The sequence below is a fragment of the Tamandua tetradactyla genome, chromosome 2 (assembly GCF_023851605.1).
Source record: "Tamandua tetradactyla isolate mTamTet1 chromosome 2, mTamTet1.pri, whole genome shotgun sequence".
Lineage (NCBI taxonomy): Eukaryota > Metazoa > Chordata > Mammalia > Pilosa > Myrmecophagidae > Tamandua > Tamandua tetradactyla.
In genome coordinates, this window is record NC_135328.1 from 43,108,273 (window position 1) to 43,133,867 (window position 25,595).

A 25,595-nucleotide genomic window follows, 5' to 3' on the forward strand; every position below is an offset into this window, starting at 1 on the left:
GTCATTTAATCTTCTTAGAAATCACTAAGTTTTTGAAGCCCTGTGTGGTCGTCCTGGCATCTTGTTGGCCCGACGGCCTCTACTTCTGAGGGTGTCCAGAGGTGGAAGCCAGACTGCTGTCCTGGGCTGACGCTCCTTGGAGCCGGGCTCTGTCCCTGGGAATGTTCTGCTCCTGGGGTCACTGCTGCACTGCTTATGGCTCTGGGACAGGCCTGTGGGCTGTGTGGTGCACAGTGGGCCCCTCAGGGGCTAATTGATGCTTTGTAGCTCTGTCCAGGGTGCTGGACTTTGACGGTTGCTGGGATGGTGTGTTGACTTCATTGATGTAGCCATCTGAGCTGGAGTAGCACCCCTCAGTGGATGAGCTTTTATGAGGGTCTGTTCTCCATACCCGCCCACCCTAGACTGAGCCTCCAGGCAGCCCCCCTTTGCCCCTTTGAGCACCCACAAGTAGCAGGCGATCCATGTGGATCATCACTCTGAACTCGCGCCACAGCCCTAGGAGGTAGGGACCCTTAGGGTCATCCATGAATTGGGAGCATTTCTTTAGTGGCCATCTCTTCTCCTAGAACACGGCTGCATGGAGCAGAAACTGGGGATTCTTCACTCCCCGTGTCCCTGTGCCCAAGACTGAGACTGGCTCACAGGAGATGCTCAGGGAATGTTTCTGGAATAAAAGAGTGACCGTGACCTTGGCAGGACCCTAATTGGGTCTTTTTGATCTCAGTGCTCCAATCTTAATCTCGATCACTGTCTCATCGACATCCTGGCCTGCTGCTAAGAAGTGTTGGTGGGTTTGAGACTTGCTTGGAATGTGAACCGAGCAACCAGAGCCTTTTCCCCAGAGCCCCCCCCGGCCTGGTGCTGGGGGAGGCTGAGCAGTATCCCCGACCCTCAGTAGGCCTGCCCATCACAGGTGCCCTGTTAGCATTACGTGCTCTCGTGGCTCCTCCCTGATGGGGCTCAGCGGCAGGAGTCCTGCCTGCACTCACTAAAGCTAGGACTGTGAGGGCTTTTAGTGACCCCAGGCTTCAGTCCTCCAATCTTACAGATGGGGAGACTGAGAGCCAAGGGGAGGGAAAAGGACTGGCTGAGGGAAAAGGACTTGCAGTCAGGCAAAAAAATGTCCTCTCTCACCGCTCCTATCCAGTATCATACTAGAAGTTGTAGTCAGTGCAATAAATCAAGAAAAAGAAATTAAAAACATACAGATCAGAAAAGAAGAAATAAAACTGTCTCTATTTGCAAACAACAATTCTCTGTAGAAAATTCCAAAGAATCTTAAAAAAAAAAACAAAAACTCACAGAGAGGTGGGTCCAGGTCTCTGGAGCCCCCCACAGAGCCCCTAAGCCATCGGGCAATTTGGCCTTGCCTGCTGACCCCCTCTATGCTTCCCTGCAAAGGTCCTGCTGGGAGAGGTGAGCAAGCTTGACAAACTCTCAAAGGCTGCTTTCCGCTTATTTTTTGGTAGGGAAGAGGGAGTGGGTTACTGTATAGTCTTTGTTTAATAAGGATCTTTGAGAGTATTTTACCTATGATTGTGGCTAATTTTACAGCAGCCCTAATGAAGATGACAAAAATAAAGTCTTAATATTTGTATAATTCCTGACAGTTAAAAATATCTTGGATAATAAAAGAATACCACAAATAACTCAATGTCTATAAATCCTACAACTGAGATGAAATGGAGCAAAATTTTTTTTGAATGCACAAATGACTAACCCTCAATAAAAATAGATAACTGGGAAGGCTGGGGTATGTATTAAGGAAATTGAATTAGGAGTGGAAAAAAACATCGAAAAAAGAAAAAACTCAGGCCAGGATGATTTCACTAATGAATTCTACCAGACAGTTGAGGAAGAAATACTGCACAGTCTCTTCCTGAAGAAGAAGAGAAAGAAACACTTGCCAATTTATTTTATGAAGCCTGCGTTACCTAATATCAAGACTAGGCTAAGATTTGTCAAGAAAAGAAAAGTACAGACCACTACCCTTCATGATCATGGATGCAAAAATCTCAACTAAATACTAGTGAATCAAGTCCAGCAATCAATAAAATGGGTAATATGTCATGACCAAGTGGGGTTTTTTTCCCAAGTAATACAAGGCTGGTTCACCATCTGAAATTCATAATTATGAAACTAAAGAAAAAAAAGCATATTGTTGGAAAAATGCATTTGACAGAATTCAACATCCTTCATGATAAAAACTCTCAGCAAACTAGAAATCTAACGAAACTTCCTTAATCTGATAAAGGGCATTTACAAAAAACTTGCAGATAACCTCGTATTTACTGATGAAAGAATGACTGCTTTCCTAGGAGATTGCAGTCAGGCAAAAAAATGTCCTCTCTCACCACTCCTATCCAGTATCATACTAGAAGTTGTAGTCAGTGCAATAAATCATGAGAAAGAAATTAAAAACATACAGATCAGAAAAGAAGAAATAAAATTGTCTCTATTTGCAAACAACATGATTTTCTGTAGAAAATTCCAAAGAATCTTTAAAGAAAAAACTCTTAGAACTAATATATGAGTTTAGCAAGGTGAAAAGATACAATCAACATACAAAATCAACTGTATTTCTGTATGTGAGCAATGAAAAATGGAATTCAAAATTAATGAAAGCAATGCAGTTTAAAATAGCACCCAAAATACTTAGGCATAAATCTCTGACAAAACATGCGCAGAACACTCTCTCCAGCCAACACGACAAGCAAACTCACCACCCTCCCGCCTCTACGTAGGACAGGACTCCCAGGGATGTGGACCTTCCTGGGAACATGGGACAGAAATCCTGGAATGAGCTGAGACTCAGCATCAAAGTATTGAGAAATCCTTCTCGACCAAAAGGGGGAAGAGCGAAATGAGACAAAAATAAAGTGTCAATGGCTGAGAGATTCCAAACAGAGTCGAGAGGTTATCCTGGAGGTTATTCTGACACATTAGAGATTACCTTGTTAGTCAAGAGTAGTGGGGAGGCTGGAGGGAACTGCCTGAAAATGTAGAGCTGTGTTCCAGTAGCCATGTTTCTTGATGATGATTGTGTAATGATATAGCTTTCACAGTGTGACTGTGTGATTGTGAAAACCTTGTGTCTGATGCTCCTTTTATCTACCTTGTCAACAGATGAGTAGAACATATGGAATAAAAATAAATAATAGGGGGAACTAATGTTAAAATAAATTTAGTAGATTGAAATGCTAGCGGTCAATGAAAGGGAGGGGTAAGGGGTATGGTATGTATGAATTTTTTCTGTTTTCTTTTTCTGAATTGATGCAAATGTTCTAAGAAATGATCATGATGAACATGCAACTATGTGATGATATTGTGAATTACTGATTATATATGTAGAACGGAATGATAAAAAATTATGAATGTTTGGTGTTTTTTGGTATTTAAAAAAAATTAAAAATTGATTTAAAAAAAGAGCAAGTCTGCTACAAAAAAAAAGAAAAAAAAGCCATGCGCAGGATTTGTTTGCCAAAAACTGTGGAACAAAAAGGCACTAAAATAATGGAAAGATGCAGCATGTTCACAGATAGGAAGACTCAATATTATTGAGATGTCACATCTCCCCAATTTGTTTTATATGGAACTAAAGTCAATGAAATCCCAACCAAAATCCCAGCAAGCTTTTTTTGTAGATATATACGAATTGATTCTAAATGCGTTATTTAAAGGCAAAGGAATTAGAGGAGCCAAAATGATTCTGAAATAGAACACAGTTAGAGGACTCACACTACCTTATTTTAAGACTTTATAAAGCTACAATAATCTAGATAGTTTGATGTTAGCACAAGGATAGACACACAACTCAATGGAACAGAATAGAGAATCCGGAAATCCAGAAATAAACTCAGAGATTTAATTTTTGGCAGAAGTTATTGTAAAGGCAATTCAATAGGGAAGGGATAGTCCTTTCACCAGACAGTGCTGAAACAACTGAACCTCTCTGTACAAACAAGTGAGCTTTGCATAAACCTCATACCTTATCCAAAGATTAACTCAAAACAGATCACAGACCTAAATGTAAAATGTAAACTATAATACATCAAGAGGAATGCATGGGAGAAAACTGTGTGGTCTCGATCGCCAAGGAGTTTTTAGATATGACACGAGAAGTATAGTTTATAAAAGAAAATTACTGACAAATTGGGCTTTACTAATATTGAAAACTTCTGCTCTGTAAAAGACAAGTCACTTATGGGGAGAAGATACACGAGATCTGAGAAAGAACTTGTACCAACACTATATAAAGAACTTTAAAAATGGGCCAAAGATCTGAACAGACACTTCATCAAAGACGTGTGCATGGCAATTATACATGTGGAAGAGCGCTCAAAATCATTAAGCATTAGGGAAATTCAAATTAAATCTACAACAAGAAACCATGGCACACCATCAGAATGTCTAAAGTTAAAAACGAACAGATGAAAACTGGCGAGACCAAATGCTGACTAGGATGTGGATAAATCGGGACATAACGTGTGTGGTGGGAATGTAAAATGGCTCAGCCACTTTGTATAGCAGCTTCACAGTTTCTTATAAAGTGCAACACAAACCTATAACATGACTCAGCGATCCCAGTCCTGGGTGTCTGCCCAAAAGAAATGAAGACTTATGTTTATACTGAAACCTGTGTGCAAATGTTTATAGCATCTTTATTAATAATTGTCCCAGTTGGAAACAACCAGACGTCCCTCGACTGGTGAATGGATAAAGTGGGCTACCCATACAATGGGTTACTATTCAGTGAGGTAACGGAATGATCTATTACTTAAATGCATTTTGCCAAGAAGAAAAGGATAGCCCTTTTCTGAAAGGCTGCATATTATGTAACTTCATTTAAATGATGCTCTGGAAAAAGCAAAACTATGAGGAGGAAAACAGATCAGTAGTGGCGAGGGGGAAGGGAACTAGGCAGATAGATATTCTATAACAGGATAATTTGGGAGAATTTGGGGGGGAGATAGAATTGTTTTCTATGGAACTGCAGTAATGAACGTAGGACTCTATGCATTTCTCAAAACACCACGAAGTGAATTCTACTGTGTATAAATATTTAAAAATCAACTAAGATGTGGGGGGTGGAGGGTGGAATGCAGACTGAGACAAGTACAAATGAGTGATGAGTACAAATAACCACACTGAAAGGGGGTGGGGAAGAAGGGAGCTGGTCTAAGTATCTTGCGAAAACATTGTTTTGATTGCCTACTGTAAGGGGAAAGATGGAAAGAGCTCTGTACTATTTTTCTCAAAGGGGCATGGGTTAGGATTCTAAAGCTACATCTTTTTGATGCAAGGATTGAAAAGATAAGTAACTATTATTTAGATAATGAGAGCCAGTTTTCTCACTGTTAGAAAAAAATTACAAACAAGACAACGGGGAAGATGAATGAACCCTGTGGTGCTGGATGAGAGTCAGATAAATCAATATGGGCTCATTTTTTGGGAAAGTGTTATAGATGGATAGACAGGTGCAGAAATACAGATTTGCATGTAAGCATGAGTTAGTATATATAGCTGCATTTCCTGGCTCTATCCACTGAGAGAGACTAGAGGCTGGGACACCCCAATAAAGATGGGGGCACCTAGCATCCAGATTTTAGTTTCTTGTTACCATTTTCCAAACAAAGGGAACACTTGAAGTGGTTGATTCTAGGACTGGAGCAGGGAAAGTACAAGATGAGCCTGGGGCATCTTGCAGTAGAGAAAATAAAGAAATACTAAAAGAAAAAAAAAACAAACCACAGAACCCAACCTGAAAGTGCTCCCCATGGCCAAAGTTGGACCTACTGGAGCAACAAAATAAAGAATAATAGGATTGGAATATAATCCAGAGAATAAAACATATACCCGTTGAGTCTAAATATATAAATATGAATTGCATATAAATGACCTAATAAGTAAGTAAATGGGAGAGATGAACACCTGTTCCTTAAGGAAACATTCCCATTAATAAATGTAGAAGAAATGGGGAATAGAAATCAGCATTAGAATGTTAGATTATAGGAATAATTGCCGCAGGCAGGACATACCAGTGGATGCTAAAAAGTAGGCAAATGCTTAAACAGAAACAGAATTTATTGCATAGTTTCAAAGTATCACCCTCAACATATTTGGTAACTATAAGGGAAAAGATAGTGAGTGGATAGTGGAGAATCCTGGCAGACACTACCTTAGTTGAGTGTTCAAAGTTAAGGTCATCAGTAATATATATTGGCAGGTGGGGGTGGGGGAACTGTAACTCTTTTTTTCTACTTTTGCAAAAGTAAACCTCGCTTTAAAAAAAAGAATCAAAGCCTGGAAATATTTTTTAAAAAAGTAAACCTTGCTAATAGTGGGAAAATGAAACAGGGCACTGGCCCGTGCTTGCAGTGAAGCCCTCCCTCACTTGCCCCGATGGCCAGCCGCGGACGTGATGACGTCAGCAGCTGGCGTGTCCTTTTTCCACCTGACCTGTTTCACATGCACTGTCTTAAGGATGCTTCTGGTTTATTCTGTTCTTTTTATGGCCCAATCGTCAGCTGTTTTAGAAAATCACTTCCCTCCTCAGTTCTAAACCTGATGTCTTTGATTTATAACTCTGATTTTGACTAAGTTGTCCCTTCAGAGTGTTGAAATGAGCCTCCTCAAAAGGAGAAGCACAAAAACACAGCCAAACTGCATTTTAGTGGTCTCGTTACTATCATTTTTTTACTGTTGTGATTTGATATCCACAATGCTCTCCCTTCCTCTGTCAGAGATAGAAGAAGGCGCAGGAAGGAGAAGCTGCAGAATGTCCCCTGAGCTTGCCCGTTTTCTCATCTTCCTTGGGCAAGGCTTGGAGAGAGGGTTGTGCTGGCTGGCAGGGCCGGGTGGGTGGCCACGTCCCTCCCGGGCACCCGGGAGCCCAGGGATCTTCTGTGCTGTCGGAACCAAGCCGGTATTTGGGTGGGCGCCAGGTGCTGGTGCTCCGTGGATCATGGGGGCTGTGGACACACCGGCACCAGGAGCTGTGCCTGCTACATGCTCTGTAAGGAAATCAGGTTGAATGGGGAGGATGGAAGTGGGAGACAGAAGGCAGCGAAGACTCCCAGTACCCCCAGGTGATATGTTGGGGAGAGAAATGACAACAGTATACATCCACTGAGTGCTTACTGTATACTAGGCATGGGACTAAGTGCTTTTTATGTTCCACTTTAATGAATCCCTAAACAATCTGCTTACTGTATACTAGGCATGGGACTAAGTGCTTTTTATGTTCCACTTTAATGAATCCCTAAACAATCTCTGAGGTAGACACCATACCATCCTTCATTGAAAGATGAGCAAATGGGAGGCTCAGAGAGGTTGTCACTTGGTCAAAGTCACACAGCAAGGACGTGGTGGAACTGGGATGGGAATCCTGGCAGATTGACTCCAGACCTGTCCTGTTGCCACTTGGCCCTTCAACCCTGACTGCTTGCTGGAAAAAAAATAAACTTGGGTGACGGCCCTTGGCAGCTGGGCAGCAGGGCACTGGACCCTCCAGCTTCTTTCCTGGTTCTCTGCCATCAGCGCATTGGCGACACCTGCCCAATGTTTCCACACACTCTGCTCTCTGGTTTGGAACCTGGAGAATTCTTCTGGCCATTCAGGTTGCTTTTAAGTGCAAGCATGATGAAACCAGCAAAAGGGATACAGCAGTGAGAGTAATAAAAATAGGAAAGAATAATAGTAGGAATAAGTACATTAGAGCAGTTTTCTAGCAATTTCGAGCTTGCTTTAATAGTAACAGCAATCATCAGCACTTGGGGATGGCTCCCTGGTGCTTAGTGAGTGCTGGGCTACAGTGAGTCATTTAATCCTTCCAGTAGCCCTGTGAGGGAGAGGCTGGTTTTATCCCCATTTTAGAGATGGGGCAACTGAGTTTCTTAACCAGAGAGGTTAAGAGACTTGCCCAAGGTCACACAGCCAGCCGGTAGAGGAGCTGGGATTGGATCCAGGCCACTCTGACTCTTAGCCACAGAATCCCCTTCCCCACTCTTCCCTCCTCTCATGCCTCTCCTCCACCAACCCCAGCGGCTCTTATAGAACTCAGAGGGGCCTTCCCCTTGCAAAGTGGTTCTTAGGGAAACCTGGGGGAGAAACACAGGTCAGAGACCTTCCCCTGCGTGTACCTTGAGTCTCTGCTCCATGGAGATGAGGGAGGAGTAATAACAGACTTCTTTGCTTTGTTTTTTTCCCCTCTGTGTATCACCCATGGTGATATTCCTGAACTCCGTATAACAACAGCGCAAAAGCGGTTGCTGACCGCCCTTGGCAGGCTGTGCCTTGTGCCAGGGGCATCATCTGAACTGTCTTATTTGGTCCTCATCGCAGTTCCGAAAGGAGGTGCTGGTTGTCATCATCCCTGTTTTAGCGAGGAAAAAACTGAGGCTCAGGGAGATGAAGCACCTCACCCCAAAGCAGAGTCCTAGTTGGGGGGTAGGCAGCCATTCAAACACGGGCATGGCTGAGGCCACGCGCCCCACCCCACCACCCCAGGGGGTGCTACTACCAGGGGTGGGTGAGCACAGAAGTCACAGAGGCCCTGCAGGAGCTGACTGAGGTCTTAGGCCTCCTCCCGAAGTCGGGGCAGTTTCCACCAGGGGGACTGCCTCTGCTGAAGGGCCATCTTGCATGGTCCCTCCCGGATGGAATGAACTGGGGGTTGTTCCAGCCTGGCCCCCCACAGAACCAGCCTCCTTGCCAGCCCCTGTGGCCTTGAGCTCTTTCAGCACCCACAGCAGTGCTGAGGTCCAGTGTAGAGAACTGGGCTTCGCCTCCCTCTGGAGCCCATCGCTGGAGTGGGGCTGCCTCCCATGCCTGGGCTCTCTGCAGGGGACCTGAGCCCCGGACATTGGAGGTGGCATCTTGCTTCCCTTCCCAGGGACTCTGGAGGAGAAGTTGTGCTTCCCAGGTTCCCACTTTGCAGGCTCTCCAATAATAGGAAGAATAATTTTAAAAATACCACTACTGACCTGGGTACTAAGCTGTCGGGGTGAAATGAGTGAATGCGTATAAAACCTATAGCCTGGCACATGCTCAACATCCCAAAACAGTAGCTCTGATGGTGTCAAGGAGTGTAGTCTGTACCGTGAGACTGGTCCAGAGCAGCATCCGAAACTCCCGACAGCTGATGAGTGGGCATGAATGACCAGCATTTTCCCCTAAGAGCCGGAAGGCAATTCCTTTCCTGAGCTATCCAGCACCGGCTGGCCTCTGAATGATTGTTTAAGGAATTGCCAGTGTTCACGGTGCTTAACCCTCTTGTCCGGCCCTTCAAGCAGCCCCTGCTAGGGCAGGCTGGCTGCCTCCAAAAAGAGAAGCCCGTAGTTTCCATAGGGCAGCCCGTGCACACAGGAGCTCAGCTACGACTGGCCTTCGTCACAGGAAAAGACTGGGTGTCTGTGTGCCCCAGGCCCTCAGGAAGTGATCAGTCCCCTGGGGGAAGGCTGCTGGTAGGAGCTGGCTTCTGGCTTTCCTTCAAATCGCACATTTGGAGCAGAGTGGCCGGGAGATGGTCCCTGGGAAGGCCACCCGCTGCCCTCTGGCTTCTGCAGCCGTGCTGAGCTCATGCTTGCACGCTGGGGGTGCATATATTTGCTGGTTTCTGCTCAAGGGTGGCTGTAGATATTGGCTATTCCTTGGGGGACCCAGTTCTCTGTGGGGATCGTGTAGTCTTTCTACATGGCTAGTCTGGGCTATTTCTCAGTGTGGTGGCTTAGAAGAGGATTCCAGGGGCACAGGTCCTAGGAAGGAGGCAGGTGGAGGCTTATTTCATTTTAGGACTTCGCCTCGGAAGGCATCTAGCATCACACAGCTGGGCTGTGTTAGTCTGTTCTTACCTCCTGCTGGGGAGTGGAGAGGTTCTAAGAAAACCTATAGGACTTAGGATATTGCTGAGGCCAGTTTTGGAAAATACAGTCTGCCTTAGTAGGTTGGGATAGGGCCTGAGGTCCTGCATTTCTCACAAACTTCAAGGTTATGTCAATACAACAGTTCCATGGTCCACACTTGAAGTAGCAAAGATACACAAATCACTGATGATCTAGTGAGAGAGAGAGAGAGACAGAGACAAAGAGAGAGAGAGATGAGTAAATAGCAAACCAAAATAAAGCCAGACCCTTAAAGAGATACCCTAATACTTCGATAATGCATAGCATTGACTATGTACAGGCACTGCTCTGGAAACTTTGCATCTATTAGTTCATTTAATCCTCATAGTAATCCTGTAAAATGGGGTCTGTTCTTATTCCTTGCTTGCAGGCTTTCAAGAAAGGGAGACTCAGAGAGGTTAAGAGACTTGCCTAAGGTCACACAGCCAGGACGTGGTAGATGGAACCAGGACTTGAACCCACCAGACTAGTTCAGAGCCCCTAGCAGTTAAGCACTGCACTATCCTTTCTCTATCAGGGGCCTCAAAGGGAGAAGCACTCTGGGTTGAGCAGGGCCAGTTGTGATTGCAGATGGATAGGGTCCCTGGAGTTGGGTCTTGCAAGGCATTCACTCTGTCTCCAGAAACTTCTGAGCATCTCTGTGTACCCGAAATGTAAGCAGGAGCCAAGAAACATATGACTTCCCTTGTGAAGTATGCAGCCCAGATGGGATGTTGAATGTGGAAGATTCTGCCAAGCAGAGAAGAGAAGGAAGGGCCTTCAGGTACGGGGTAGCCCAGGAGCAAAGGCCCAGAGGCAGGGGGATGGGGAGGTGTCAGGCTTGATGCAGGAGGCTGTGAAGCAAACAGAGAGGAGAGGCGGGGAAGGAGGGAGGGGACACTGGCTCCAACAGCTTTTCTGAGACCTCTGAGCTGGCTAGTCAGATCTAGAGATTCACAGGATCCTTGGATTTGTGCATTAATTCCAAACACAAGTCAAGAAGCTTCTAGCTCTTAGGCAGATGGAAGGGGGCCAAAGCCTTGAGAGTTTGGGGTGTGGGGGGGTCTGTGCACTAGAACAATTAGCCCAAACCATTTGGGGTCCCTTGTTTCTTTTTCAGTTTATCTTTTACCCCAGCAAATAAAGTAATAGGTTTAATACATAACATACACACACATACACACACATGCAGAAAGTAGAAGAACCCAGATGTTCTACCTCTTAAAGACAACCTCTATTTGCATATTTAAAAAATTGAGGCATAATTCACATACCATAAAATTCACCCTTTAACAATGTACGATTCAGTGGTTTTTGGCATATTCACAAGGTCAGGCAACTATCACCACTATCTAATTCTAGAACATTTCATCAACTCTCTAAGAAAACCCCGAACCCATTAGCAGTTGCTCCCCCTTCCCCCTTCCTCCCAGCCCCTGGAAACCAGTAATCTACTTTCTGTTTCTATGAGTTTACCTATTTTGAGCACTTTATATAAATGAGCCATACAATATGTGGCCTTTTGTATCTGGCATCTTTCACCTAACATTGTAGTAAGTATCAATAGTTCCTGATACATTCTGCATGGCTGAGTAACATTTTTTGTGGCCAATAATATTCCATTGTATGGCTATGCCACATTTTTGTCTTTCCATTCATTGGTGTACATTTAGGTTGTTTCCATCTGGTAGAACTTTGATGTCGTGTCTTTCATTCTCTTCTCAATATATTTTTAAAAAAATTATTTTGGAATAATTTCTAACTTACAGGACTGTTGCTCAAATAATAAACATCCCATACAGACCACTCCGTCATATCCCCCTCTCCTAAGATACCCGGAACCACCAATTTTAACATTTTGCCACATTTGCCATCTATCATTCAATCCATCTACTGATTGATCAGTCTGTTTTCTGAACATTTCAGAATAGGCTGTTGACAACATACTCCTTGAACAATATCGCGGTCCATTTTCACATAATTATTATTATATGGTATATATTGTTTTATATCACGCCATTTCCCCTTGCTTTTTCCCATGTTAGTAAAAACTTCTCACAAACACTTTTGTAACGGCTGCATAATAAAATCCCATTTTGCAGTTGAATTATAATTTATCTAACAGTTCCCTTGAAGTCAAGCTGTTTAGTTGATTCTATTGAAATAAGGTTTAAAAAGGAGCAACAAATGAGAGAAACCTCAGAGGATCTTTCCGGAGAAGCTTAAAACTGCCTCCAAGCCTATCTATGCCAGCAGGCTGCTGAACCTGGAGGGGGTCAGGGTTGATTTATCCAAAATTACTAAGAAGCGTGGAACGGTGCCACGAAGAAGATTCTTCTCTGAGCTGGCACAGCATTTCTGCCAAGGTCTTAGGCCCCTCCATTTCCCAGACACCCCAGTGGCGTCAAGGGAGGTGTTAGAGAAAGTTGGTAAATGATGACTGCTTTATGTCATCGCAAGCTCCGCTTCCCCATGTTTTTCATTTTTTTTTAAGCATTTCTTTTCTTTGAGCCCTTGATAATATGGCCTCTGTATCCAAGTTGGAGAGTGCAGAAAATGAATAAAGAGCATGAAAATACAATTGCCTGGAATTCACCACACAGAGGCACCGCCCAAGCATTTTGGCATATTCCTTCTAGGGCCCTTTAACACAGCTGACGACCAGCCCAGATGGGGGATTTTAAGGTAGCGCTGAAGAACCCCGGGTTCAAAAGAAAAGTGTGTCCAATGCAGAAGATGTGGAAACCCTGCACTTTGAGAAAAACCAGAGTGACGATGTGGATATATATCCTTCCAGATCGCCATGCCTACATGGAATATGATATTGAGAAAACTATTTTGACAAAATTGAGATTGGAGTATGTTCTTCCCCCAACCCTCAGTACTAATGTAGTATCAAGAGCCTCCCATGTCAGAAAGACCTTAGCGGGGTAGGAAGTGAGAAAAGCAAGCTGCAGCTTGGTGTCATGTGGTCTCATTGTGGATTTGTTTTTAAAGGAATATATTCATTTGCACATACTTATATATGTGAGAAGGAAGTTTCAGGGAGAATGCCCAAGAAACATTAATGGTCTTAGAGGCCTGAGACTTCAGAGATGGGCTGGGGAGTTGAGATGTATTTTCAAGGGAAAGGGATTTTGCGGGGAAAAGTTTTGCAGGTTGTATATACACCTATTTGTGTTGTTGTTGTTGTTTTTAATTGTTTATTCCCACCACGGGCTCGTACTGGTTTTGTAATTTAGAAAGGAAAAAAAGCATCCTCATTAAATATTCTACAGTATTATCTTTAACAGCATTCCAATATTTACTGTATGGATGTACCATATGGTATTTGCCTAATCACTAGTTCCTAGACATTTAGGAGGGGTTCCAAATTATTTTTGTAACTTTTCATTTGCATAACCATAATTATTTGCTTGGAGTTAATTGCTAGAAGTAAAATTGCAAAGGTTTTTGCATGATTTTGTCAAATGTTTCTTCTCAAGTTTGAACATGCTGGCAAAATGCCAGACCTCCTGTTCCCCCACCTGCATCAGGATGGGGTGCTGGGGCCCCTTGGTGTTCAGTTCTGTTTGGTCAACCCTGAGTGGTCTCCGGGTTCAGACGCCATACATGTGGCAGGTAGAATAATGGGCCGCAAAGGTGTCTGCTTCCTAATCCCTAGAATATGTTAGGGTTCATGGCAAAGGGAAATTAAGGGTGCAGATGGAATTAGGTAGCTAAACAGCTGACCTTGAAATGGAGAGATTATCCTGGATTACCTTGGCGGCCCCAATGTAATTCCAAGGATCCTTAAAACTGAGAGAGGGAATCGGAAGAGAGAACCAGAGGACTCCCTCCATCCGTCAGTCCGGTGGGGCCAGCTTTTGAGACGGAGGAATGTGGGTGGCGCCTAGAAGCTGGAAAAGACAAGGAAAGGCCCCTAGAGATTCTGGAGGGAACGCGGGCAGCCCTCTGACTCCTTGATTTCAACCCAGTGAGATCCGTTTTAGATTTTTGACCTCCAGAACTGAAAGATAATAAATTTGTATTGTCCCTAAATTTATGGTAATTTGTTACAACAGCAATAGAAAACTAACATAATGCATGACGTGTCCCCTATACCTTGTGCAGCCCTGGCCCTTAGGTTCTTGTCCGAGGGCCTTGGTGTTTGTCCCAGAGTCTTCCATCATTTGTTGCTGGTCTCGACTTATATTGCTTTCTCCATGGCAATGCGTTGGAGGATTCTCTTGTCTTTGAAAGGGCGAGTTAAGTAGAGAAATGGAGAACATGTGCTAGTCTGTGATATCTAATACTCCCCACCTGGAAGATCTTTTTTTTTTTTAAGCATTTTACATTGAAATAATTCCAAACTTACAAAAAAAAATGACAAGAACTCTGCAAAGAACTCCTGTGTACCCTTCACCAGATATTCCAATTGTTAACATTTTGCCACATTTGCTGTGTTATTCTACCCTTATTCTATTTAATTTTTCTCTCTCTTTTTTCAACCATTCGAGAGTAAGCTATCTCATGGTCTTTTATTCCTAAATACATGAGTGTGCTTTTCTTGAGAACAAGGACAAGGACAACCATTTAATGTAATCACAGTGCAATGATTAAAATCAGGAAATCCAGCACGAATATAATCCTATCATTTTATCTACATACCTCATTCACATTTTGCCAATTGTCTGTCATGGAAATCCATTTCCTTCCAGGATCTATCCCAGGGTCACACATGGCATTTTGTTTTCATGCCTAAGTGTTTTTCAATCTAGGAGAGTTCTTTGCCTTCCTTTTGTCATTGCTGTTTTTGAAGGGCCCTGGCCCATTATTTTGTGGAATGCTCCTCTCTCTTTGGGTTGCTGATGTTTCCTTGGGATTGAGTCGAGGTTGTGGGTTTGGACAGGGCCACCCCAGCAGGGATGCTCGGTCCTTGAGGCGTCTCCCCAAGAGGCCCAGGATACCAGCTGGTCCCATTATTGGGAGATTAACTGTGATCACTAAGCAATGGCTGCCAGCTTCTTCTACCATGAAATTACTATTTTTCCATTTGTTTAATAACTACTTTGGGAGATTTTTTGAGACTCTGTAAATATTCTATTCCTCCTCAAACTTGTACCCACTAGTTTTATGAATTTTGCCTGAATCAGTTTTGCAAATTAGTGATTTTAAAAAAAATTTCCCTCAGTATTTTACTGCCTTCTTATTTATTTCATATAAGTATAGACTCATGCATTCTGACTTTTTTCTTTGAGTTGTAATTCATTACTGTCATTATTTGTTTTGATACATTGTCCCAGATTTGGCCAGTGGCAAATCAGCCCTTCAAGCTGGCTTCTGTGTCCTTTTGACATGTACCTATCATTCTTTGAGTTCTTCCTTATTTTCTGGCTTAGGAAGGTGTTCCAGGTTCGTCTTGTACACCTCCTGCCGTAGTCCTGGAATCAGCTATTTTTCCAAGGGGCCCTGGTTCGTTTCGGTGGAAAATGGTATCTAGAAATCAAGATCTGGAAACTTGATGTCTTCATTGCTATTGGGTGTCACTATTGTGGGCCCTTTCAATGGACAGAACTAGGAAATGTGTATGCCTGTGTCTGCATGTATGCACAAAACACACATACTCATATCCATATATGCAAATGCACGTGTGTGTATTTATACATATTTTTCAAATGTTTTTCTAAAACACAGAGTTCTTCCTAGCTTTCTCCCATTCCTTATTTGTATTTCCCTTCAACAATGAGAAACCCAGATCCCACCATCATCAATACATTTATTCATTTGCCCAGTCTTATAGTACACAAAAAGCAGTTTCAAAACTGCCGCATGCATACAACTGTGAAAAACAAACCTATTAAGTCCAGTTACTGGTTTGTTTGCAGTTCATTTTGTCTCTAAACTGAGGGTCTGTGGTCTTGAGTTAGTTATTTCTTTTTCCCCTTTAGTCTACTTAGGTTGTTCGTTTGAAATAGGTTCATTTGTTTCTGCTGCTATTCAGTTTTAAGGTATCCCCCCATCTTGTATTGATTTGATTTTACTTTTTTAGTAACTAAAATGCCAAAATTGTCTGAACAATTTCAGACATTTCAGAGTGATACTCTGATACTCAGAGTATCACTTTTCTCCCGTCTTTCTTTTACCTTTTTCTACCCACTCCTTTTTGGGTAACCAAATAAATTAGTTGTTGGTTTTTTCCTCCCATCACTTTTTGCAAAAATAAGTAGATACATATATGCACACCTCTTCTTTCTTACATAAAATATAGCATATTATTGTTCTTCTTTTTTTTTTTACATTTAACCATATATCCTGGAAATCACTCCATGTCAGTGCAGAGAGATCTTTCATTCTTTGATAATTGTCATTCATTTTTTACAGCTGTATAGTATTCCACTGTATAGTTGTATCATACTTCATTCAGCCACTCCCCTATATGTGGGCACTTAGGTTGTTTTCAATATTTTGCAGTGACAAACAATGTTGCGAGGAGTACCTGTGTGCATAAGTATTTTCTTACTTTTGGAAGGAAGAAATCTTCAGGGTAAATTTCTAGAAGTGGAATTTTGGGGTCAAAAGGTACATGCATATATGGTTTGTTCAATTTTGCCACGTTCTACCCCTTAAATATCGTACCATCCTGAATTCCCATGAAGTTTTACATTGTTTTCAGTCTGATAGGTGAGAAATAATGTCTTGCTACACTTTTATTTTGCAATTTTCTTCTTATAAGCGAAGTTGATCCTCTTTTCATAAGTTTGTTTCATTTTTATATTTTTTTCCTAATTTGTTCGTTTGTTTTATTACTCTTATGCTATTAGGATTTTGAGTTTTTCTTCTTAAAGTTAAAAATTCTTTATATATAAGAACTAATTAGCCCCCCCCCCCTTTTTTTTTCACATGGGCAGGCACTGGGAAACGAGCCCGGGTCCTCTGGCATTGCAGGCAAGCATTCTTGCCTGCTGAGCCACCGTGGCCCCTAATTAGCCCTTTATCTGATATATATATATATATATAGAGAGAGAGAGAGAGAGAGAGAGAGAATCTTCTCCCTGATTGTCATTTTCTCATTTCCTTTTGAGTTTGCTTATAGAGTTTTTTGCAATGCAAAAGATTTTATTTTTATCTAGTTTAATTATGAATCTTTTCTTCTGTTGAATCTGAGTTTTAGTTAGAAAACCTTTTCTTGCAGCCAGATCCTAGAGGAATTCACCCATTTTTTTTCTGTTAGTATTTGTAAATGCATTTTTTGTCTTTAGACCACTGACCTGTTTATTCTTGCATAGGGTGTGACTTGTGGATCCAATTTTATCTTTTTCCAGATGGCTACCCACTGGTCCCGGTACCAGGTATTAAAAAGCCAATCCTTGCCACAGTGATTTGAGATGCCAGCTTTATCATATACTAAATTATCTTGTGTCCTTGGGTCCGTTGCCCACCTGGCCCCCGTCGGTGCGCGTCCCCATGAGCAGTGCTGCCCGGCAGTGACTCCACAGCCTTGGGGCAGGCTGTAGTGTCCGGTAGCTCCTCCCGCAGCTCTTCTGCATCGGGGTTTTCATGGCTATTTTTGCATTTTTTACTCATTTATATGAACTTTTGGCATCACATTATCTAACAAGAGCTTGTTGGTGCTTCTCTTGGGATCGTGTTAAATTTATAAATTAACCGAGGCAGAACTGCCATCTCGGTGATGCCCCGTCCTTTCCAAGGACAGTGGATTTTCGTTCCATTTGTCGAGACTGTGTTAGGTGTTTCAGGACTGTTTGAAGTTTTCCTCGCATAGGCATTGCACATTTCTTGTTAAGTTTAAATGGGGTTTCGCTTCCATCACATCTTCTGACTGGTTACTGTCTGTGTGTATGAAGGCCATGGATTTGAACTTGAGAGCTTGCTGATTCTTGCAGGTGTGCAAGGGTCCTGGGCCAGCCTTGCCCTGACTGACCAGGTGGCCTCGGACCTGGGACACCCCTTCTCGGCTTCTCTCTTCCAAAAGGAGGAGCTGGATAAACATACACCCTTCCCCAGAGAATAAATCCAAGCAAAAGCAAAATTGTGCTTTCTGTTTTTACCTCACTGCCTTCCATTTAATTGAAAGAGCTAGGTGCTCTTTCCCTGCTGCAGTGTACAAGCCAGGCTGCAAATTCCCAGCACAGCCTCCCTATATGCCCTGGCCTTGTCATACTAAACCTTTCCATAAATGGAAAATGTCTCCTGACTGTCTGCAGAAACTGGGAGGGGCATAGGCTTGGGAGATAGTCTACCTGGCTTGTTTGTATGCTTTCTCATGAGTTCATTTAATCATTTATTTACTCATTCACAGATTCTGGCAGGTGGTTGTTGAATGTGCCCATGTGTCATGCAATGGGGAGGCAGCCGTGAGCACAGCCCAGACTGGCCCTGCACTAAATGCTTCTAGTCCAGCAGTAACCAAACTGCAATGAGGGCTGGGGGGCAGGGTGACTGCAGGGTGCGCTGGGGGAGTGGGGGTGCCCTGCCATACCTGCCTCAGAGGAGGGAGTCAGAGAAGGCTTCAAGGAAACAGTGTCATTTGAGCCAAAACTTGAGGTTGTGTAGGAGTCATCCAGGCAAGGAATGGTGGGACAAATCTTTGGGAAATAGCAACAGCATATGCAAAGGCCCTGAGGTGGGAAAGGGCAAAGTCCATTGATGGGATGGAGAGATGACAAGTTGTGGGTGGATCAGACAGAGCCTGGGGAGAGAAGTCTGAGGTGGGTTAGTGAGGTAAGGTGTCTCTCAGGCAGGTAAAGGAGGATGTTGGAAGCCACTGGAGGTTTTAGGGAAGTAGTACCATGATCAGATTTGCAGTTTAAATGGAACCCTTCAGTCCTACTTAGGAGTGTAGTGGAGGGAGTGGGGAAAAGGGAAGCAGGGAGGCTGTCTACGAGGCTGGGGTAGTGGTTCTGGGCTGAGATGATGGTGGCTGCCACTGTTTGAAGTCAGTAGAGGCAGAGGAGACTGAATGGATGATGGGGGAAGTTTTTAGCTTGAGCACTGAGATGGGGGGCCCCAGAAGGGGGACTGGGTTAGGAGGAGGGTACAGGAAAGGAGCAGGGATTGATCTTGGGCACAAGTGTTTAGAGCTATGCTGTTCAATACAATAACCACAAGTTACATGCGGCTATTGAAAAGGGGCGAAGGCAAGTAGGGAAATTAATTTTAAGTCATTTGCATTTAAATAGCAGGGGCTATCATACTGGATGGCTCAGATATAGAACATTTCCAATAGTGCAGAAAGTTCTATGACAATTTAGAGTGCTTATGAGTTGAATGGGCTAGTAAGAGTCTGGGCTCAGAATAGCAATCTGGGTGGAGTTCAAATCCTGCTCTGCTACTTACTTACTGTACGTCGTTGGGCAAGTGACTTCACCTCTCTGAGCCTCACTGCTCTCATTGTAATCCAGGGATGCCATTCCATGCCTCAGGTGGTGCTGGTTAAGTTGAGAGCTGGTTTGTCTCAGGTAGCTGGTCCAAGTGAGGCACTCAGGGATCAATAGTAGTTATTTCTCCTGAGTTTGATCTTATAATATCTCTTAAATGTTTACTTTGGAATCCAGACTCTTTTATAGAAAGAACTCAAGATTGGTTTCTCAACCCTTTCTTTGACCTTGAAAGAATATGACCTTGCGCAAGCCTTCTCTGGGCTTTTTTCCATTCATAACCTGAGGAGGTTAGAACAGACCTTCGCTGAACCTTCTGAGCATTTACTTTGATCCCATGTTTGTTTGTTTTTTTAAATATAGACAAGGTTTACTGACTTCTGAACTGTTGGGAAAAACTAATGTCTCATTAAAACTGGATTGCTCACTTGTGCTGAAAAAAAAAAAAGAGCAGCCCATTAAAGTTTTATACCTGACATGGAAAACTATTAAAGATTCATAATTGCAATAAAACTCTTTAATGGAATTTGAATTTTCCCTGTGGTGATGTCGTGCTCAGCAGGGTCCTCATTTGAAACCACAAAATCCATTTCAATAAAGTCTTGGGATGGTGGCAAAGAAGCCCCTGGAATAAGGCTTCTTTCAGAATCCTTTCCCAGCTGCTCGTGCTGGAGTGCTGGACCCAAGAGTATGGAGTTCCCTTCTAGCTCAGCCGGGGATCGAGTTGTTGGCAGGTCTCTCCCCCAACCTCTTCTAGCGAGGGCGTTTGGAGCTGCTGCCATCCTGCCGCAGCTACTCTCTGCTGGTTTGTTTTCAGGCACGGACATAGTATCTACTGTGTACATGGCACGGAGCCCAGGGCCGAGGGGTACCGAGGTGGGGGAAAGGACAGGCTGGTTTTCCTTAAAGAGGGTTCCCATGGGTTCATGCAGAGGCTCTGGAGGCAGACAGAATGAAGGTCAGGACTCGGTTCATGTCACCCCACCTCCCAGCCTCAGTGTCCTTGTCTGTAAAGTGGAGCTAACAGGATGTACATCCTCGGTGCTGTCAGCAGGCGTGGGTCAGCGGAAGCTGGAGGCAAAGCCCAGGAGGAGGCAGGTAGTAAGGTTTAGGGAGGGGGAGGATGGTGCAGAGAGACTTTTAGGAGATAGAATTGCAAAATTGGAGGTGGGGTTCACCTCAGGGGTGAACGTGGTCTTTCAAAAATGGGTTAACATTTATTGAGCACTCTGAATTCTAGAGACTGCTTTATGTGCCTTATATGTGTCCTTTCGATAGCTATTCATTGAGCACTTACTATGTGCCAGGGTCTGTGCCTGGGGCTGAGGGAACAGTGGTGCATATATTAACTTATTTAATCCTCATACCTTCCTCTCAGAGGAAGACACCTATATTATCTCCATTTTATAGAGGCGGTAACAGAGAAGTTAGGTAAGTTACTCAAGGTCACACGTCTAATTAAATGGCCAGGCCTGAATGGAACCCAGCCAGCCAGACTGCTGGATCTGTGCTCTGACCACAGACTGCCTCTCCTTTAGTCCGTGTGACCCACTAGCAATCGAAGGGCTTGTTCCCATTTTGAGGGAAGGAAAGCTTAGAGGGGTAAAATGAGGGAGTAAGGGGAGAGTTGGTTCTGGTTTCTACTTGGTCAGGTGATGATGCGCAGTTGTCTGGTCAGGCAAGCACTGGCCTAACTTGCTGCAGGGATATTTTGTGGATGGTTGATAACTGGGAGGCTGGTTTATTAAATCATCAGTCAGTTGATTGCACCTGTGGCTGGTTATATCTACAGTAAACTAAAGGTGTCCCTCCCACAAACCAGATAATCCTATCAGTTGGATTTGCTTCAATCGGTTAGAGACTTTTAAGGAAGAAGAGAGACACTTTCACTGCTTCCTCAACCAGCAGGCCTCTCCTGTGGAGTTCTCCAGACCCTTCATTGGAGCTGCCAGCTTCACAGCCTTCCCTATGGATTTTGGACTCTTCTGTTTCCACGGTTGTGTGAGATACCTTTATAAATCTCATATTTACAGACCTGTCCAGTTGGTTCTGTTTCTCTAGAGAAAATTGACTAACACACCGAAGTAACCTCACTCCAAGGCCTGCTGAGCACTTTCCCTGCTCCAAGGGCCTCCTTCTCGGGGCTCCTGTTCCCCCCTTAGGCCTAAAGGAAATGAATTCCCTGCTCCCTGGTGCTTGGCCAAGTTCAGGGGAAACCTGTGCTGTGTCCTTGTCAAAATCCTGTCATGCTTTCCTCAGAAGTGCCACTCAATGAGCTGTGGGTGATGGAGGAGTGTTTCTTCCTCCTTAGAATGAAGGACCTTCCGTGGTCCAGTCCAGGACACTGGTCACAAGTAGAGCAGCTGTGGTGACGAATACTATGAAGCTGCCTTTCTTCGTTTATCCTTAGGAGCCAGCTGAGCCGTAGTAAGCACGCATCATGCTCTGCGCCCGTCTCTTCTTTCTCCAGGGGTCTTGTCCTGGTGTGTTCTGGGGCAGGGTGGGTGCTTTCTTGGTCAGTCCCAGGGCCGGGCTTTGCCCTCAGCTCTCTCTGGGTCCCTGCCCTTCCCGGCCTCGTCTCTCCACGGGTGGGTGAACCCTTCGAAGGCCCTGCCGGTCTCAGCATCTGCACCTCTCTTTTTGGTCTAGCTCAGAGGTGGCATTGGTGGGTGAGAAGAAAAGTAGCATTTCAATAAGTGAACACATACAGCCCTTAGTTTTCTTTAGGAAAGAGCCAGACCAAGACCTTTCAGTGTGCCCCATTCAACATTACATTGCACCGACTGAAGGAAAAGGGAAACTGGTTGGAGGCGAGTTTGGAGTGGACTTTGGGTGGATAAGGAAGAGCGCGGTTCAGGCCCCTTCATTCTCTATTTATGTAACGTCACCTGTGTGCCAGGCACTGTGCTGTGATAAAGACGGCACTGGTGGTAGGAGGGAAGTGAGAAGAGTTCAAATCCCTGTTCCTTTGTCCACTTCCTGGGTGAGCAGTGACCTTGCATGAGTAACTTGACCTCTCTGAGCTCAGTTGTGGAAGGGAAGCAAGTGAAAAACTATTGGCCTCCTTTTGTGGGTCAGGCTCCTTGCCTCTGAATTAGTGGTAGAGTAGCGCCCATTTTACAGATGAGAAAACCTAGGTTCAGACATTTTCTTTGGTTGTGCAGGGCCACATGGTTAGTATGTTACAAAGTAGGGACCGCCCCTCACGCTTGCCTGGCTTCAAAACTAGGGGCTTTTATCTGCTGCATGGTAGAGATGGGACTCTGCACCCCACTGGGACAGCAAAGGAGATACTGGATTGATCTGAAAGCAGACTGTGAGCTCTGAATCCTGGTGAGCTTGCAGACGGGTGTTCTGACAGGGCTCCCTGACTTCAGGAAGCTTTTCAGAAAGTAGAGGAAATGAGAGAGAGCTGGACACAGGGAAATTCCAAGGCTAGGGAGGGCCATGTAGCGTCCCTGAAGCCAGTCCCCTCCCCACCACTCTTACAATCTGGTTTTAAAAGTGGGCTAGGAGACAACTCAGTAACAAACAAGCAAAAAATGGACAAAGGACTTAGCTATTTCTCTAGAGAACATATACAAATGGCCAGTAAGCACATGACAAGATGCTAACCATCATGAGCTGTTAAGGAAATGCAACTCAAAACCACAAGGAGGTGCCACTCCACACCTACTAGGATGGCTATTCATTTTAAAAAGCAAAGCAAAACCAAACAAAGTAACAAGAGTGAGAGAAGATGTGGAGAAATTGGAACCCTTATACATGACTGGTGAGCGTGTAAAATGGTACCGCCACTGTGGAAAACAGTTTAGCAGTTCTTCAGAAAGTTAAACACAGAGTTATTATATGTCCCACAACTCCACTTCTAGGTATAGAGGAGAAAGGATTGAAAATGGTGATTCAAGCAAATACATGCTTAGGCATGTGCACTGCAGCACCAGTCACCATAGCCAAAAGGTGGAAGCAATCCAAATGCCCATCAACAGACGAAGAATGGATAAACACATTTTGGTATATCCTTACAATGGAATATTATTCAGCCATAACAAGGAATGAAGTGCTGGTATATGCTGCAACGTGGACCAACCTCAAAAGCACTGCTAAGTGAAAGAAGCCAGACACGAAAGATCTCAATATTGTATGATTCCGTTTATATGGAATATCCCAAATAGGTGAATCCGTAGAGGCAGAAAGCGGATTGGTGGTTACCAGGGACTTGCATGAGGCGGAATGGGAAAGGCTGCTTAATGATGATGGGGTTCTCTTTTGGGGTAATAGAAATGGAACTAGATAGAGGTGGTGGCCGCACAACATTTTGAATGCACTAAATGTCATTGAATTGTTCACTTTAAAATGGTTAATTTTATTTCATGTCATTTTTTTCCCTAATAAAGAAAAATCCATCCTAAAAGGAAACAAAACAAAACTAGGAGGCAGAGGAAAGGCAGGAGAGGATTGAAAAGAGATTCAGAAAATGAGCTCATGGGCCGTGTCGCTCCCCCCCCTCCCCCATTAAGTTGGGGTTTCCCAGGTGGACTGCATATGCCCCCCCCCAAGCCTCCCACCCTCACCCCATTGCCTCTTACAAATCTGGTAGGGGTATATTTATGTAACAGGCATGAGGAAAAATGTGACTAACACAGCAAACCTGTGATTTCATCGGTATTGAAGCTTAAGATGAGGCTGAAGTTGCCTGGTGCTGGCTAGTTCACTGGATGTGGATTGCATGAATGGCAGGGTGCCAGGCTCAGGGCCCGGGAGAACCACTGAAGTTTAGAAAATGTAGCATTCAATCAGCTGCCCTCCCCCACTCCCAAGAGCCATTGGCCACAGAGCTTACTGAGCCCTCCTTCCCTGAGGTCACAGATTTAGCAAATAAAAATACAGGCCATGCAGTTAACTTTTTAAATACGCATATGTCCATGCAATATTTTGGTACATGCATGTACTAAAAATGTATTGGCTGCTTATCTGAAAGTCAAGGCTAACCTAGCGTCGTGCATTTTATCTGTCAACCTTACCCCCCAGCCTCACTGTGGAGGGCCAGGTGGACGCTGGTCACATCGAGTTGTCCACCTGGGCTCCCCTCCCCAGGCCTGGACCCATTAGAGAGGTTTGCCATAGAAGGATGCCATTCCCCCACCCCCCACATCGGGTCTCTCAGACTCTAGTTCCTTTAATTAAACTGCCGGAATGAAATAATGTGTACATGGAAGATTAAAATTGATTCCCTTAGCGAGGGAGGGAGATACTTAAGAAAATGAAGCACTTCTGCAGGGTGAAGACTGATGCCGGCTCAAAGGGTGGGTGGCGGAGGGGAAAGGTAGAGCTGCCACGTGGGAAGCTGTTGGATGAATTGGGTGCAAAGGGACCCAGCAGGGAGTGTGTTTCTCATGCACTCTCGGGAAGGGGAGCTCTTGTTTGTGACAGCTTCAAGGAAAGCCAACAAATAGGGAGGGGAGAAGGAGGCCATGGAGAAAAGGTGGTGTTATGGTTAAATTGTGTCCCCCCTAATTTGTTCAGGTCCTAGCCCTGAATGAGACCTCATTTGGAAAGCCAAGTCTTTGAAGATGAGATCAGTTAAAATGAGGCCAGACTGGATAAGGGTGGATCTCAATGTGAGCCCACCCTATAACGCCTTGTCTCCTCTCTGCTGTTAGGAAAATGAGAGCAGGAGGCAGGTCTGGCTTGCCCTCTGCGCCATCCCAGCCCTGCACCAGCACATACTAGGTGTTCAGTAAATGTTCTAAAATGCATGAGATGCCACACAGACCTCACCCAGTGCCTGGGGTCATACCGGCAAAGATGCAGCAAATGGCCTCTGAGTGCATCAAAGCTGGTGCCAGGGGGAGAGGTCAAGTCTGGATGTTTAACCACCTTCCGTATTGGAAACTCCCCGACTGCAGGTGAGGCAAAAAAGACAGAAAACCAGAGACCCAGGTTTTGGTTCTCAGTCTCATTGCCATGTCTTCTTGTCTCCTCTGTTTCTTCTATACTCCTGTTTGACTCCCCTATCCAAGTCTTACTTTGAAAACTGCTTGAAAAAGCCGTTGGGGGTTGGTCATGTGCCATCAGCAGGCTGGAAAGCTGGGGAGAAGGAAAGGAGTGTGTCAGCTACTGGCCTTGTGAGACTGATCTTGAAGGCCGTGTGGGATGTGACCCTGGACGTGGGGGTGGGGGAGGGGCCTTCCTGGCCACGAGCCTCAGTTTCCCCATCTGTGAAGGGAAAAAGAGGAGGTTGGACTCTCCGAGTTTAAACTACAGGTCTTTTAAATGTGCCCCAGCTTGGATGGCAGCAATGTTCCTTCCAACCTGCATTCCCTCTTTG

At 44.4% G+C, this 25,595-nt stretch overlaps 1 protein-coding gene across 5 annotated transcripts in view; it reads left to right on the forward strand.

Moving 5' to 3' along the window:
- WHRN (whirlin) overlaps positions 1-25,595 on the forward strand; it is a 94,382-nt gene that overhangs the window by 45,710 nt on the left and 23,077 nt on the right. The window lies entirely within an intron of this gene.